Here is a 16,688-nt window from a genome sequence, read left to right on the forward strand (position 1 = left end):
GGCACACAACAATGCTTCCATATCCTCATCCTTTCTTGAGAGTGCATCTGCCACCACATTTTGCTTCCCTTTTGTTATCACAAAACCAGTACTAGGGACTGCAACCAAGCACGGTCTCATGTAACTGTTTCAGACCAAGCTTTTGACTAAGGATTAGCCTCCCTAGCCTGAGAGGGCTCTCTCAAGAAAAAGTTATTGATTTTGAATGTTGATAAGAGGGCTAACTCTTGTACAATAGATTTAATGAACTTGCTGGCTGGACAAATATACAAATACATCCATTGGGCTTATGGAGTCAAACATGCTACAACAAACAATGATATTTCCTCTACATAGAAGTCAGGGCATGTGACATTTAAATGTTCAAAATATAACTCTTATAAAACCACAGTTCATAGAAGAGTACAGGAAGTCAGAGCAACATATGTGAATTCTGAGTGATTACTCCTCTAAGCAACTGAAAAAAGACATGAAGGACAAAGTAAAACAATACATCTTGAACATGGAAATGCTGTATGAATCCTGAGAAGAAAGGCATATATCTTATATTACTGCAAACTGTTCTTTACACAAGCCAAAATAGCACTCTGTTTTCATAAAATATCCAACCCTTTCTACATCTAACCTTGGCCCATATATAGGCAAGCAAACTCCAACACCTCGAGCTTCCTCCTCCAGCATGAGGGGAGCCTCGAAGGTGGCTATTAACTACTCCTACATGCTCTTAACTACTGCATTAATTACAAACATGCTGAACTAAAATTACACACAATCCTAATCCAACTAAAATACTAATTTCATTCTCCTCGCAGACTTGATGCTTTCTTGGATGCTGGACAGCTGTATGATTTTCATTATGGCAAAGATATGTTAAGGGAGCATTCACCGAGCAAGCTGGTCTCGAATGCTAGCTGTAAGACAGCCTATTAATTGATAAAATTAATCATCCTATATCCACGGTCCCCTGTCTTCCATTCCTCTTCATCATTTAAAAACAAGTCTGATGTTCTTTAATTCTTCCCAAACACCGCATATCACCACACCTTTCAAATGAGCTGGAAACTTTATGAGCTGAAAAGGTGTCTGCAGTTGTTTGTTGGCCCTTAACATAATATGTTTTCCATCGCCCTGAAATATAGGGAGCTGTTCTTGTTTGTCGGCCTTTTGTCTCCCAACATTCTCCTAAAATATAGCAGCCTGCTCCCAAATCCTTTAATGACCCCAAGTATGGAGTAATGCCAGATTTATGATGTGCTGGAGGTGGTCTTTGATAGATAGCTGTTCCTCTTCCTCAACTCCCGCTCACCGTGTTAGACTAGCTGCTCTGCACTTTAAATTATCACCTACAGCAGTTTCGTAGCGCGCTACGAAACTGCTGTAGATAACCTCTATTTGTTCCAGTAGCAAATAAATCTTGAGTTGGTAAATGATCTGCTTGAGAATCTGTGTTTTCTCTGGTTACTTTGACTATGATTTGAGTCACTATGACTGTTATCACTGAAAATGCTGTAGTTAAAAAATTTTTAGCCTGGCTTAAAGAGTGGGTGTTTTCGCAGCGCCTGAATTATTTTTAGCAGTTTCGTAGCGCTACCTGTTTGCGTGGTTTCGTAGCGTGCTACGAAATTGGGAATTGGTTCGAGTTTTCAGCGAAGGTCTAAATCTTAGCATGTCTGAAAACATATAGGGCGCAACATCAGGTGTTATAAGAATGCTTCAGGGGTCCTTTAATAGACTACTCAACAATGTCACCAAGCTCAGCTATGCTCAAAACAATGTCTTCAACACCTCTTTGAATGTTCAAGAACTGCTTCTCAGTGGTGACTTCAAATCTGCTATTAATCTGTGATCTGTACTTCTACAAGAGGAAATCTGGTTTATAAATTCAAGGCTCCGGCTGAGTTACTTAAAGAATGCTTTTGTCTTATGTCGTGTTTTCAAGAAGAGTGGACGTATGGATGCATATTTTGAAGAAGAAAGAATGCTGGGGGAAATGTTGTCTGTGGCCTCACAGGACTATATTAATTTTAAACATATCATACTTCCCTTGGAGATAGCCGTGCTGATATTTTGAATGGAGGTTATATAAAGGTCAAGAATTTAATACCTTTCATAGGGGAGTTGGAGAATCATGATTCTTGTTTATGGGAGGTCCCTAATCCATCGTTTGATCGTGAGGGAACTGGAATCCAGATATGCTCTCGTAGTTCAGTTTTGGAGAATCATAAGCAAGGATTTTCATTTGAGGGTACAGCTGCAAGAGGAGTTTGTATGCAACTACACAAAACCAAGATCCTCGAAAAGGAATATGATGAGAAAGGCGATGTAAGGAATGCAGTTGAAGCCGCTTCGATGTTTGCTGGTTTTAAGATTGTCCCGAAATTAACTTTGACATGCGAAGTCTGGGTAAAACAGAGACTGCATTTATTTCAAGTAATGGACCTGTTGATGTCATTAATGTAATAGTGGTTTTGTTTCTTTCTGGAATAAGTGTGAGCAGATTCATGAATCTTGTTTTGATATGCATTTTAGTAATGTAAATGACGGGGGTTTATCAGCAATGTTTGAACGCCAGAGCAGAGAAGTAGTTAATCATGTTCAAGTTATTGTGGCGCCGTTATAGCTGCCAGATGTTCAAAGGTTGCCACGCGCCAAATTGCGCATGCATACATTGAATTTAAGAAAAGGGCATCTTGACACGGCAGGCTATGTCGAGTAAAGGCAGTTGTTCGATTATATGGTGAATTTATATGTCTGCTCAGCGCTCTCCACGATTCACTTGAAGAACTTGGCAATCTTAAGCTTTAACGTTTGCCTCTTAAAAGCTTACATACCTTTTGGAATGAAGGAGTTTTTCCCAAATGATATGTGTCAACATACGGGTCTATATGGGAGCACCGTTTTCATATTATGGCTGAGGACTATTAAAATGGGCCGGTGGAGATTTCTTCTGCTGTGGGTAAAACCGATTATGGATAAGTGACAACATACGTGTTAACTGTATGACACATGGCCTCTACAACAGTGCGCTGGATTGTGGGATCATGTTTGTGGAATTGCCGGGTGTTATAGATCATTCTGTTCATGCGCAAATGGAGGAAGACAAATTGAGCCATTGACACAAGATATCTAAACTCTTTCTTTTTCGCCTTTGATTTGCGTTGTTGGGACTGTTTTGCCGGAGTTTATCAAGTGGGGACAGAGGGCGAAATTGATGCTTAGTGGAATGAGCGCATTCACCCTGAAAAATGCGGGTTCCATGGAATATGTGAGATTTTTACGGAATTGGTTCGCCAAACAAGGAAATTCCAAGGACGCAGAGGATGAATAAAATTTTCAGAGAAAATATTGACTTCTTGTTTGAACTCTTTGAGTCTCATGATCTCTGTGCCGTTGTGGAGTTGCAACAACTGTTAGACGTTTTGAGACTCACTTATCAGTTCCTAGCAGAACGTTTATCAATGGACACATACAATGTTATGCTAAATGAGATGTCAGAGAACATCTCCCTTGTCTCTTTTTCTGGTCGCTTTGCCTTGCAGGTTTTTTACAGAGATGCAAAATGATTTCTTGGTAAATTTTGTCTTCTGTAATACTACCCAGCGTTATATTCGCCCATTGAAAGTGTGCCAAAGATCAGTTCAGCGGACACCTGTTCCACATGGGAAGTCCAGTTTTTATTGCTGCTCTTTGAGAGGTGTTTGACTGTATATCCTAATTTTGAAATCGCTAAGAATAACATGACTATAGCCCTTACAGACCTTGGTACAAAGGTGAAGCGTGAAGGAGATATACATCAGAGTATAGCTCATTACAAGAAGGGAATTGTAGGGGCCCGTTTACAACATTTTGTCTTCTCTACAAATTTTTTACCATGAAGTTGACAGTGAAGCAAATACATGGGCTTCTTAAGCACGAGGATTCTCCATACATGAGATGTAGTGGTTTCCTGTACTTGCGTTATGTTGCAGATCCTAAGACGTTATGGGTTTGGGTTGAGCCTTATGTTAAGGACGAGGAGGAATTTTCTCCAGGATCAAATGGAAGGATGACCACAATGGGTGTTTATGTTCATGATTTACTTCTAGGCCAGTACTATTTCGATACACTTTTTCCTCACATACCGGTACCTATCATGTGTCAAATTACTGCTCATTTGGAATGAATGAATCCTCCCACTCGGCATGCAGGAGTGACTGGTGATACTAATCACTATGGATCAGATGACACTGCCCGAAGGCTACCATCAGTTAAAGCTGCTTTATCTGTGTAATTTGGCCAGCATGCACCACATTGTGCTTCTACCCGAGATGCCTCACCTGTGCGTCGAACACTGCCTCGTGACAGGAATGGCAGTGATGCTATTTCAAAATCAACCAATGGTGATCGTTATCATGACAGAGAGAGGAGCAGGGATCCTGTTAGGGATTATTAAAAGTACAGTAGAATTTATTATGCATATCACAAGACTGTGTTTTTGAAACCACACAGCAGTTTCGTAGCGCGCTACGAAACTGCTGTAGGTGATGATTTTAAACACAGAGCAGCTATGATGGTGAAGATGACTGAGAAACTTGAAAGAGAGACACTTGTCTATCAGTATAACCTACAGCACATCCAATATGTGGCAGTCCGCTCTATTTTAGTCAATTAAGGATAAAAGGTAAGCTCTTTTAGGTTCGAATATGATGAGGCAAAGCAAAGACTGACAGACAGGAAAAGTTTCCTATATTTTAGGATGATGGAAAACATATTATATTAAGAGCCAATTAGCAACTGCAGACACCTGTTCAGCTCATAAGGTTTCCAGTTTATTTGAAAGATGTGGTGATATGCGTTATTCAGGAAGAATTAAAGAACAGTGGACATGTTTTTAAAGTGATGAAGAGTGATGGGAGACAAAAGCCGTGAAAACAGAGCACCTTCCTTGGTTAATTAATGAAGCCATCTATGTGACTGGAATCCAAGGCCAACTCATTTAGTGTACTTTCCTTCAAGACACCTCAACCCAAGCAGCAAAGGACATGTGTCAAAAGCCAGAAAAGCATCATGCGACAAGGAGCAAAGATTTAGGATTTTGATTAAATGAAAACCATTTGTGATTTCAGTTTAGCCATTATGTAATTAATAGATTAGTTATGCAATAGATAGGGATAATGAATAGCCACCTTCGAGGCTCCCCTCATGCTGGAGGAGGAAGCTCGAGGTGGGTGAGTTTGCTTGCCTATATAGGGATCAGATTAGAATGTAAAAAGGGTTGGATACTTAATAGAAAAAGTGTGTTGTTTTGGGCCACTGTAAGATCTTTTTTGACAGTAATAGTAAAACAGAGTTATACTCTTCTCAAGATTCTCGAAGGATTGTCATGGTCAAATGAAGTGATGATGTGTTATACCTTATGTTATTTTATGGTTTTGTTGTATGCAATCACTCAGAATTCATACTTATATGCTCTGACTTCCTGTGTATACAGCAAGCTATGTGTGGTGGAATATGTTTGACTTGTAATGCTAAGAGCCTTGATTTCTATGAGTTCACTGTGTTTTTCTTGTTTACTTGATATTATAGACTCCATAGCCCAATGAGATATCTTTTGGTGTGTTTCCAACCAGTTATGCTTACATTAAATCTATTGTACAAGAGTTAGCCCTCTTATCAACATTCAAAATCAATAACCTTTTCTTGAGAGAGCCCTCTCAGGCTAGGGAGGCTAATCCTTAGTCAAAAGCTTGGTCTGAAATAGTTACACAGAGTCTGCCTGATCAGCAGCCCTTCAGTACTGGTTTTGTGATAACATTTTGGTGCGTCTGCCGGGAGCTTAAGATTGAATTTCTGAAGGTAGCAGGAGTTCAAATGATTTTCAAGGCTGCAGAACTACCTTGGCGACTCCACACATCAAAGAACAAATTAGAAGGTGACTCCACTGCTAGAAGATCAGTAGCTTGATGAAGTTTCAAGATGGATTCCACTGCGAGAAAGAATGCCAGGTATGCTCCTATGAATCGGTCTCATATCCCTGGTTTTCCAAATCCTATGCCAAAGGTTGATTGGTTAGATGATCTTCCAATATTTAAAGATGAAAAGAAGGATGATGCTGCTCTCCATTTGGTTAAGTTTCACATACATGTACGCAGTCTTAAGGTTCATTTCCCTGAAGATTGTCTCATGAGGATGTTTATGGCTACTTTAGAAGGAGAAGCATGGTCTTGGTATAAAAGTTTGGAAAATGATTCATTATCTTCTCTTGCTGATTTCCATGATGCGTTCTGTGAAATGTATAAAGAATGTTATCCTTCTTTGTTGCTGCTCAAAGATTGCTGTAGGCATTCTTTGAATCTTATTCAGTACTTGGAGGATTGTTATGATGATGATGAATTTACAGATGAAGAAATTTTAGAGGCTCTTCATAGCAATGTTTTTCAGCATCAAGGAGAAGGTATAATACTCCATGAAGCACAGCATGAGGAGCAGCAGGGGTTTAGTTGTGAAACCCATGTTTCATCCTTTGATATTGATGTAGAGATGCAGCAGATTGGTCTGGCTTCAGATCATGATGAAGATGAAATTGATTGCACCCAGCAAGAAGAAATATTGGAGGAAATTTTCTATGACCCTCAGGCAGAGGAAAAGCTTGCTCAATTTTGTAATTCCTTACAGCAGCTTACTTCAAATAATGATCATAGTAGTGAGGAAAATTACATTGTTTGTGAGCATCATTCAGATAGGCAGTTGGATAGTATATCAAATAAATTTGGTGTGGCTGAAGATAAGTTGTCTAAAGATACAGAAAGTTTTGAGAATCAGCAAACTAACCATGTGTTTTTTGACCCTATAGCTGAATACATGGATAAGATTTACTGTTCAGGCGGCTTCCAGTTATATTTTCATGTTGAAGAACAGTTACACCTCATGCCGCCTCAGTTACTTCAGTATCTGATTTATTTTTGTTTCAAGCACAGCCAAAGGACTCAAATGTCAGATAAGATGAATGATTGGCTACATTGGAAATATCATGTTGCTTGAGCTACAAGTGGAGTTTGCAGCTGATAGGGTAGGTAGGTAGATTGCAAATAAGCTCAAGGTTGGCTGAGCATTTATTTTTCAGTAGCAGTAGTTTCTTTCTCCTACAGTCATGCTTGTCAAGCAAATTTTTGTTTGTTACAAATGGGTAAGGCACTGGAGCTGCGTGTTCTTAGCGCACCACAAGGGCACACTATCCCTAGTGGAGCCACTGTTATCACTGAAAATGCTGTAGTTAAAAAATTTTTAGCCTGGCTTAAAGAGTGGGTGTTTTCGCAGCGCCTGAATTATTTTTAGCAGTTTCGCAGCGCTACCTGTTTGCGTGGTTTCGTAGCGTGCTACGAAATTGGGAATTGGTTCGAGTTTTCAGCGAAGGTCTAAATCTTAGCATGTCTGAAAACATATAGGGCGCAACATCAGGTGTTATAAGAATGCTTCAGGGGTCCTTTAATAGACTACTCAACAATGTCACCAAGCTCAGCTATGCTCAAAACAATGTCTTCAACACCTCTTTGAATGTTCAAGAACTGCTTCTCAGTGGTGACTTCAAATCTGCTATTAATCTGTGATCTGTACTTCTACAAGAGGAAATCTGGTTTATAAATTCAAGGCTCCGGCTGAGTTACTTAAAGAATGCTTTTGTCTTATGTCGTGTTTTCAAGAAGAGTGGACGTATGGATGCATATTTTGAAGAAGAAAGAATGCTGGGGGAAATGTTGTCTGTGGCCTCACAGGACTATATTAATTTTAAACATATCATACTTCCCTTGGAGATAGCCGTGCTGATATTTTGAATGGAGGTTATATAAAGGTCAAGAATTTAATACCTTTCATAGGGGAGTTGGAGAATCATGATTCTTGTTTATGGGAGGTCCCTAATCCATCGTTTGATCGTGAGGGAACTGGAATCCAGATATGCTCTCGTAGTTCAGTTTTGGAGAATCATAAGCAAGGATTTTCATTTGAGGGTACAGCTGCAAGAGGAGTTTGTATGAAACTACACAAAACCAAGATCCTCGAAAAGGAATATGATGAGAAAGGCGATGTAAGGAATGCAGTTGAAGCCGCTTCGATGTTTGCTGGTTTTAAGATTGTCCCGAAATTAACTTTGACATGCGAAGTCTGGGTAAAACAGAGACTGCATTTATTTCAAGTAATGGACCTGTTGATGTCATTAATGTAATAGTGGTTTTGTTTCTTTCTGGAATAAGTGTGAGCAGATTCATGAATCTTGTTTTGATATGCATTTTAGTAATGTAAATGACGGGGGTTTATCAACAATGTTTGAAAGCCAGAGCAGAGAAGTAGTTAATCATGTTCAAGTTATTGTGGCGCCGTTATAGCTGCCAGATGTTCAAAGGTTGCCACGCGCCAAATTGCGCATGCATACATTGAATTTAAGAAAAGGGCATCTTGACACGGCAGGCTATGTCGAGTAAAGGCAGTTGTTCGATTATATGGTGAATTTATATGTCTGCTCAGCGCTCTCCACGATTCACTTGAAGAACTTGGCAATCTTAAGCTTTAACGTTTGCCTCTTAAAAGCTTACATACCTTTTGGAATGAAGGAGTTTTTCCCAAATGATATGTGTCAACATACGGGTCTATATGGGAGCACCGTTTTCATATTATGGCTGAGGACTATTAAAATGGGCCGGTGGAGATTTCTTCTGCTGTGGGTAAAACCGATTATGGATAAGTGACAACATACGTGTTAACTGTATGACACATGGCCTCTACAACAGTGCGCTGGATTGTGGGATCATGTTTGTGGAATTGCCGGGTGTTATAGATCATTCTGTTCATGCGCAAATGGAGGAAGACAAATTGAGCCATTGACACAAGATATCTAAACTCTTTCTTTTTCGCCTTTGATTTGCGTTGTTGGGACTGTTTTGCCGGAGTTTATCAAGTGGGGACAGAGGGCGAAATTGATGCTTAGTGGAATGAGCGCATTCACCCTGAAAAATGCGGGTTCCATGGAATATGTGAGATTTTTACGGAATTGGTTCGCCAAACAAGGAAATTCCAAGGACGCAGAGGATGAATAAAATTTTCAGAGAAAATATTGACTTCTTGTTTGAACTCTTTGAGTCTCATGATCTCTGTGCCGTTGTGGAGTTGCAACAACTGTTAGACGTTTTGAGACTCACTTATCAGTTCCTAGCAGAACGTTTATCAATGGACACATACAATGTTATGCTAAATGAGATGTCAGAGAACATCTCCCTTGTCTCTTTTTCTGGTCGCTTTGCCTTGCAGGTTTTTTACAGAGATGCAAAATGATTTCTTGGTAAATTTTGTCTTCTGTAATACTACCCAGCGTTATATTCGCCCATTGAAAGTGTGCCAAAGATCAGTTCAGCGGACACCTGTTCCACATGGGAAGTCCAGTTTTTATTGCTGCTCTTTGAGAGGTGTTTGACTGTATATCCTAATTTTGAAATCGCTAAGAATAACATGACTATAGCCCTTACAGACCTTGGTACAAAGGTGAAGCGTGAAGGAGATATACATCAGAGTATAGCTCATTACAAGAAGGGAATTGTAGGGGCCCGTTTACAACATTTTGTCTTCTCTACAAATTTTTTACCATGAAGTTGACAGTGAAGCAAATACATGGGCTTCTTAAGCACGAGGATTCTCCATACATGAGATGTAGTGGTTTCCTGTACTTGCGTTATGTTGCAGATCCTAAGACGTTATGGGTTTGGGTTGAGCCTTATGTTAAGGACGAGGAGGAATTTTCTCCAGGATCAAATGGAAGGATGACCACAATGGGTGTTTATGTTCATGATTTACTTCTAGGCCAGTACTATTTCGATACACTTTTTCCTCACATACCGGTACCTATCATGTGTCAAATTACTGCTCATTTGGAATGAATGAATCCTCCCACTCGGCATGCAGGAGTGACTGGTGATACTAATCACTATGGATCAGATGACACTGCCCGAAGGCTACCATCAGTTAAAGCTGCTTTATCTGTGTAATTTGGCCAGCATGCACCACATTGTGCTTCTACCCGAGATGCCTCACCTGTGCGTCGAACACTGCCTCGTGACAGGAATGGCAGTGATGCTATTTCAAAATCAACCAATGGTGATCGTTATCATGACAGAGAGAGGAGCAGGGATCCTGTTAGGGATTATTAAAAGTACAGTAGAATTTATTATGCATATCACAAGACTGTGTTTTTGAAACCACACAGCAGTTTCGTAGCGCGCTACGAAACTGCTGTAGGTGATGATTTTAAACACAGAGCAGCTATGATGGTGAAGATGACTGAGAAACTTGAAAGAGAGACACTTGTCTATCAGTATAACCTACAGCACATCCAATATGTGGCAGTCCGCTCTATTTTAGTCAATTAAGGATAAAAGGTAAGCTCTTTTAGGTTCGAATATGATGAGGCAAAGCAAAGACTGACAGACAGGAAAAGTTTCCTATATTTTAGGATGATGGAAAACATATTATATTAAGAGCCAATTAGCAACTGCAGACACCTGTTCAGCTCATAAGGTTTCCAGTTTATTTGAAAGATGTGGTGATATGCGTTATTCAGGAAGAATTAAAGAACAGTGGACATGTTTTTAAAGTGATGAAGAGTGATGGGAGACAAAAGCCGTGAAAACAGAGCACCTTCCTTGGTTAATTAATGAAGCCATCTATGTGACTGGAATCCAAGGCCAACTCATTTAGTGTACTTTCCTTCAAGACACCTCAACCCAAGCAGCAAAGGACATGTGTCAAAAGCCAGAAAAGCATCATGCGACAAGGAGCAAAGATTTAGGATTTTGATTAAATGAAAACCATTTGTGATTTCAGTTTAGCCATTATGTAATTAATAGATTAGTTATGCAATAGATAGGGATAATGAATAGCCACCTTCGAGGCTCCCCTCATGCTGGAGGAGGAAGCTCGAGGTGGGTGAGTTTGCTTGCCTATATAGGGATCAGATTAGAATGTAAAAAGGGTTGGATACTTAATAGAAAAAGTGTGTTGTTTTGGGCCACTGTAAGATCTTTTTTGACAGTAATAGTAAAACAGAGTTATACTCTTCTCAAGATTCTCGAAGGATTGTCATGGTCAAATGAAGTGATGATGTGTTATACCTTATGTTATTTTATGGTTTTGTTGTATGCAATCACTCAGAATTCATACTTATATGCTCTGACTTCCTGTGTATACAGCAAGCTATGTGTGGTGGAATATGTTTGACTTGTAATGCTAAGAGCCTTGATTTCTATGAGTTCACTGTGTTTTTCTTGTTTACTTGATATTATAGACTCCATAGCCCAATGAGATATCTTTTGGTGTGTTTCCAACCAGTTATGCTTACATTAAATCTATTGTACAAGAGTTAGCCCTCTTATCAACATTCAAAATCAATAACCTTTTCTTGAGAGAGCCCTCTCAGGCTAGGGAGGCTAATCCTTAGTCAAAAGCTTGGTCTGAAATAGTTACACAGAGTCTGCCTGATCAGCAGCCCTTCAGTACTAGTTTTGTGATAACACCTTTTTTGTAGATGATTTCAAATTCATAACCCAACATCTTGGTGACCCACTTTTGTTGCTCTTCAGAGGACAATCTTTGTTCTAAAAAGTATTTAAGGCTATCATGATCAGTTTTTACCTTGAAGTGTCTTCCCATTAGGTAGGGTCGCCATTTCTTAAGTGCATGGAGTATTGCCAACATTTCCTTCTCATAAATAGCTTTGCTTAAAAACTTTCCCTTGATTGGACGACTTTCAAAAGCAATGGGTCTTTCATCTTGCATTAGAACAGCACCAATTCCATTTCCTGAAGCATCACATTCCACAATAAAGGTTTTTGTGAAGTCCGGTGTAGCTAAGACCGGTGCTTGGCACATTGCCTCTTTAAGATGTTTAAAGGCCTTTGTTGCTTCCGGAGTCCATGAAAATGAATCTTTCTTCAATAATGTTGTTAGAGGTGCTGCTATTCTCCCATAATTCTTAACGAACTTGCGATAATACCCTGTCAACCCAAAAAATCCTCGCAGATGCTTTATGGATGTGGGGATTTTCCATTCCTTAATGGCTTTAATTTTTCTAGGGTCTACCTTAACTCCTTCATGGGATACAATATGACCCAAATATTCCACCTCCTGGACTCCAAAGAAACATTTGGATCTTTTTGCATATAATTGTTTCTCCTCCAATAGTTGTAGCACCTTGTCAACATGTTCAACATGATCCTTCCAAGACTTGCTATAGATTAGTATATCATCAAAAAATACTAACACAAATTTTCTAAGGAATGGTTTGAAAATTGAATTCATCAAACCTTGAAATGTTGAAGGTGCATTGGTAAGGCCAAAAGGCATGACCAAAAATTCATAATGACCCTCATGAGTTCTAAATGCCGTTTTCGGAATGTCTTCAATCTTCATTCTGATTTGATGATATCCCGAACGAAGATCCAACTTGGTGAAGTAAATTGATCCATGCAATTCATCCAATAATTCATCAATGACAGGAATGGGGAACTTATCTTTAATAGTGAGCTTGTTGAGCTCCCTATAATCTGGACACATGCGCCATGATCCATCCTTCTTGTGCACCAATACTACTGGAGCTGAGAAAGAACTTTGACTCGGTTGAATTATACTAGCCTCTAGCATTTCTGCAACCATACGTTCAATTTCACTTTTTTGGACATATGGATATCTGTACGGCCTGATGTTTGGAGGAACACTTCCTGGAATCAGATGAATAGCATGATCATGATCACACATAGGTGGGAGACCTTTGGGAGTCTCAAATACCTTGGAATGATTGTCTAGGACTTTTTGGAGATCTGGAGAAATAGATGATTCCAATGTGGAAACATCTAGCGAACATAATTGTGCAATTACACCTCTTTTCTCCTTTTTTAGAAGCTTTGTCATGCCATTAGAGCTGATTATCTTTCCTGGTTTCCCTGCAATACCCCTTAATTCAACTTCCTTTCCTTCCACAGAAAATTTCATGAAAAGTTCTTGAAAATTAAAAGCTATTGTACCCAAGGATTGTAGCCATTGGACTCCTAGTACAACATCAGCACCTCCCATTGGAATGGAAAGCATTGGGCTAGTCAATACATATTCTCCCATGGATAGCTTGATATTATGGCACTTTCCAGAACAATTTATTGTTCCTCCATTTGCAATCATCACTTGACACTCTGGTGCTGGATATAGGAAGCAATTCAATTCTTTTGCTACCCTACAATGAATAAAATTGTGGGTGCTTCCTGAATCAATCAACACTATTACCTTTTTCTTCTTGATTTGTCCTTCTATCTTGATGGTTTGAGGAGTGGTAATTCCCGCCAATGCATTACAAGATATGGTCGGATTTATTTGTTCTTCATCTAGGATTTGTTCCTGGAATATACCTCTTCTTTTGACCTTTCTTGCTCCTTTTCTTCTTCCTCTTCACAATCTATGTAGAATAATTTCTTCTCAGCACACTTATGACCTTTTGTGTATTTGCTATCACAATTGTAACAAAGCCATTTTGCTCTTTTTTCTTCCAATTGTTGTGGTGTCAACCTTGTAGGTTGTGGAAGACTATGGGCAACAACACTTCCGTCTTTATAGTTGTGAATGGTATGCTTCCTAGTTGCCATAATTTTGCTTTCCATTTTTCTTGCTAACCTGAATGCCTTCTCTAATGAATCAGGTTCCCAAAGGCGCACATCATGTTGGATATTATCCTTTAAAGACCCTATGAACACATCAATCCTATGCTCCTTTGGAATATCTTTTACCCTTATGTTCAATTTTTGGAACTCCTCAATGTGCTCCATTATTGAACCCTTTTGTTTGAGACTTATCAATTGGCTAAAAAAAGTGTTGCTTTGTGTATCCTCATAATGTGCTATCAATTCTTTCGTAAAAATTGCCCAAGTGATAAACTGTTTATGAGAACAAAGCCATTGATACCATACAAACTGATTTGGTTCCAAATATAAAGTTGCCATACGTACCTTTTGTGTGTTTTGCACATTATTGAGATCGAAGAATTGCTCCATCTGTAATATCCATGTGGCGGGATCCTTGCCATCAAACTTCCTCATATCGATTTTTGGAACATGGTGAGTCTTCGATCCAACATTAGAGTCTATGGAATCATGATTAACATTTCTTTTGTTCTCATCATGAGTTTCCTTTAGTACTCTTTCACCCTTAGGGACTATTTCTTGTAGCAACTTATTCATATTTATCTTCAATTCGTCCATGTCTGTCTTCAAATCTATCTTCAAATCATCCATCTTAGCTTCCACGTCAATCATCTTAGCTTCTACGCCTTTCTTTAAACAGTCCATCTTAGCTTCTACACCTTTCTTTAAACCATCCATCTTAGCTTCTACATCTTTCTTTAAACCATCCATTTTAGATTCTGTTCCTTTTTGTGCAAGGGACAGTTGTTGCACTTGGTCTTGTAATTTTGATATATCATGTTGCATTTCTTCCTCTTCTTCATGAGTCATGCCAGAGCTTTCAGGTTCCTTACTAGGTGTTTGAATTTTCTTTCCTCGGGGCATCAGTTACCGATAATAATGCTCTATTATGCCCTTTGAATTCCTTCAAAATAAATTTTCAAACCAAGCTTAAGCAAAAATTTAAGAAAATCTACACACCTTTTTTCACTTTGTAGGAGCTCGATATTGCCTCTGATGTATCTATGTACTTTCCAATCATCTACTTCTAAATTTGTGAGCTGTAGTAGCCCTCTGTGTCCTCTTTTCAATGCCACAAGTCTGACCCAAATTGGATTCTCCAAGGAAGAGTTATTTGAAATCTCCCACAGTGACTTGCTTATAGACTAGTTCAGTAGAGCGAACTTGTACGACGTGCCACGAGTCACTGTTTCGACCTTTGGATCTGAAACATGCATACAAGAAACTATAGTCTGTCCTCTTTCTGTACCTTTTTACAAAATTTCAATCCGATCCTCAGAGAGAAAGTTATGACGATCTTCCCCAGGTCACGTGTTTTGAATATAATTCAGGAGTCTGTAAAAAGACCAACTTCCTCAGATCATATCTCCAAAAATATCGCGCGAAAAGCTCTGAAATTTGGACCCAAGGTTCAGCGCCAATTCTTATCAAATGGGTTTTTTTTGCGACTTCTGAAACGTCCCAGAAAAAAAGTTATAGCGAAAATTCCACAATGACCTGTTTGGAGCAGCGAAACCCTAGAATCCAAAGCTCTGATACCAAATGTTATGAAACCAGCTCAAGAAAAGATAGAAAAGATAGATCAACGCATTAGAATTCAGCCTCTTTGAGGGGGAAACCTCCTTTACATTACATAAATGAACAATTATTCGATGATACAAATGACAAAACCTCCTTTCTATATATAGGAGTCTAAGGAGTCACAATATAATTCAGCCGACCTAACAATAATAATATAAAGCCACAAAAATAACAATAGAGGGATTCTATGGGGCACAGAAATAACAATATGGGGGTAATAGGGGCACAACAATATAAATAAGGGGTATAACTACAATAATAATGGGGTAATCACTAGTATTATAGGGACCCAACAATATCCAACCTCACTTTCCATGTAGAAAAATTAGATGAGTCACCCAACTTCTCATTTTCCTTGAAGAAGGAAGTCATCTTGACTTTGACTAGATCGACTCTTTCAACTTTCCAAAGATGATTGCTTCAAAGCTTGTCTCCTTTTGGGCTTGTCTTTTACCTTAGCTCTGATTCCATGTTAAATTTTCAGATTGTTCTATGTTGTATCAATTAATTTAGCCCAATTCCACACTTCAATTAGCAAGATTTCCAATTACAATTATTCTTTCCATTCATCAATAACAACATAATATAGAACAATAAATGCAATGACAACAAAGACAATAAGCACATCAACAAGAAACACCAGGTTTGGTCAAAGACCAGGGAAAACCCCCACGAGGGGGATAACCCTTTGAAATTATTCTTCTATTAGATTGTCATAAAATGTTCAACAAATAGTACAATGAGCCCAATACAATATCCAACAAAATAACCAAATACAAATATGAAACAAACTTCCAGAGTCATTGTGGTACAGAGACAAACCATTCAACTTTCAGTCGATTATGGTCAACTTCAATCAAATGTGAAACCCTGACTCAAAACCCCAGTCACTCCCTTCAAGTTGACATGCGAGCGACTGTAGCCTTCCAATCGCTCTATTTGCCTTTGTAAGCGTGTGACTGTGGTCAATTTAGCCTAATTACATGCGTGCAACTAGAAAACATAAACCCTAATCCATATGATCCGCAGACCTCAAACTTCTGACCCTGTGTGAGCTTTTCTTTGTCGAACCTATGTTAACCAATTAAAAAAGAAGAGAAGAAGATGATTGGTTGGTGTCCAAATGAGACCTAGGTCACTTGTATTTATAGGCTTTCATGGATGTCCAATAATGTCCATTTGATGTTGAGGCCGACCTGTCCAAATGTGCACGTGTGGGTACATAAATTCAAAAATCAACTTCTGCTTGTCCAAATGAGGTGATATTTAGGTTGATTTTGGTCCTCTCAAAAATAGGAATGCAATGCTGTCGTCATCTCCATCATACGAGCTATACAAGGTGGATTTTGACCATAGTTTCATATTTTAACAAAGGGAGTAGTTGAACTTCACACAACCACAAGA

At 39.0% G+C, this 16,688-nt stretch overlaps 1 pseudogene; it reads left to right on the top strand.

Moving 5' to 3' along the window:
• Positions 1-3,871: 3,871 nt before the first annotated feature.
• LOC149162657 (pre-mRNA splicing factor SR-like 1 pseudogene) lies at positions 3,872-4,432 on the top strand (annotated as a pseudogene).
• The last annotated feature ends 12,256 nt before the right edge of the window (positions 4,433-16,688 follow it).

This window comes from Pinus tabuliformis, chromosome 5_2, assembly GCF_031772625.1.
Source record: "Pinus tabuliformis cultivar Carrire ecotype Pingquan chromosome 5_2, CPIR1, whole genome shotgun sequence".
Lineage (NCBI taxonomy): Eukaryota > Viridiplantae > Streptophyta > Pinopsida > Pinales > Pinaceae > Pinus > Pinus tabuliformis.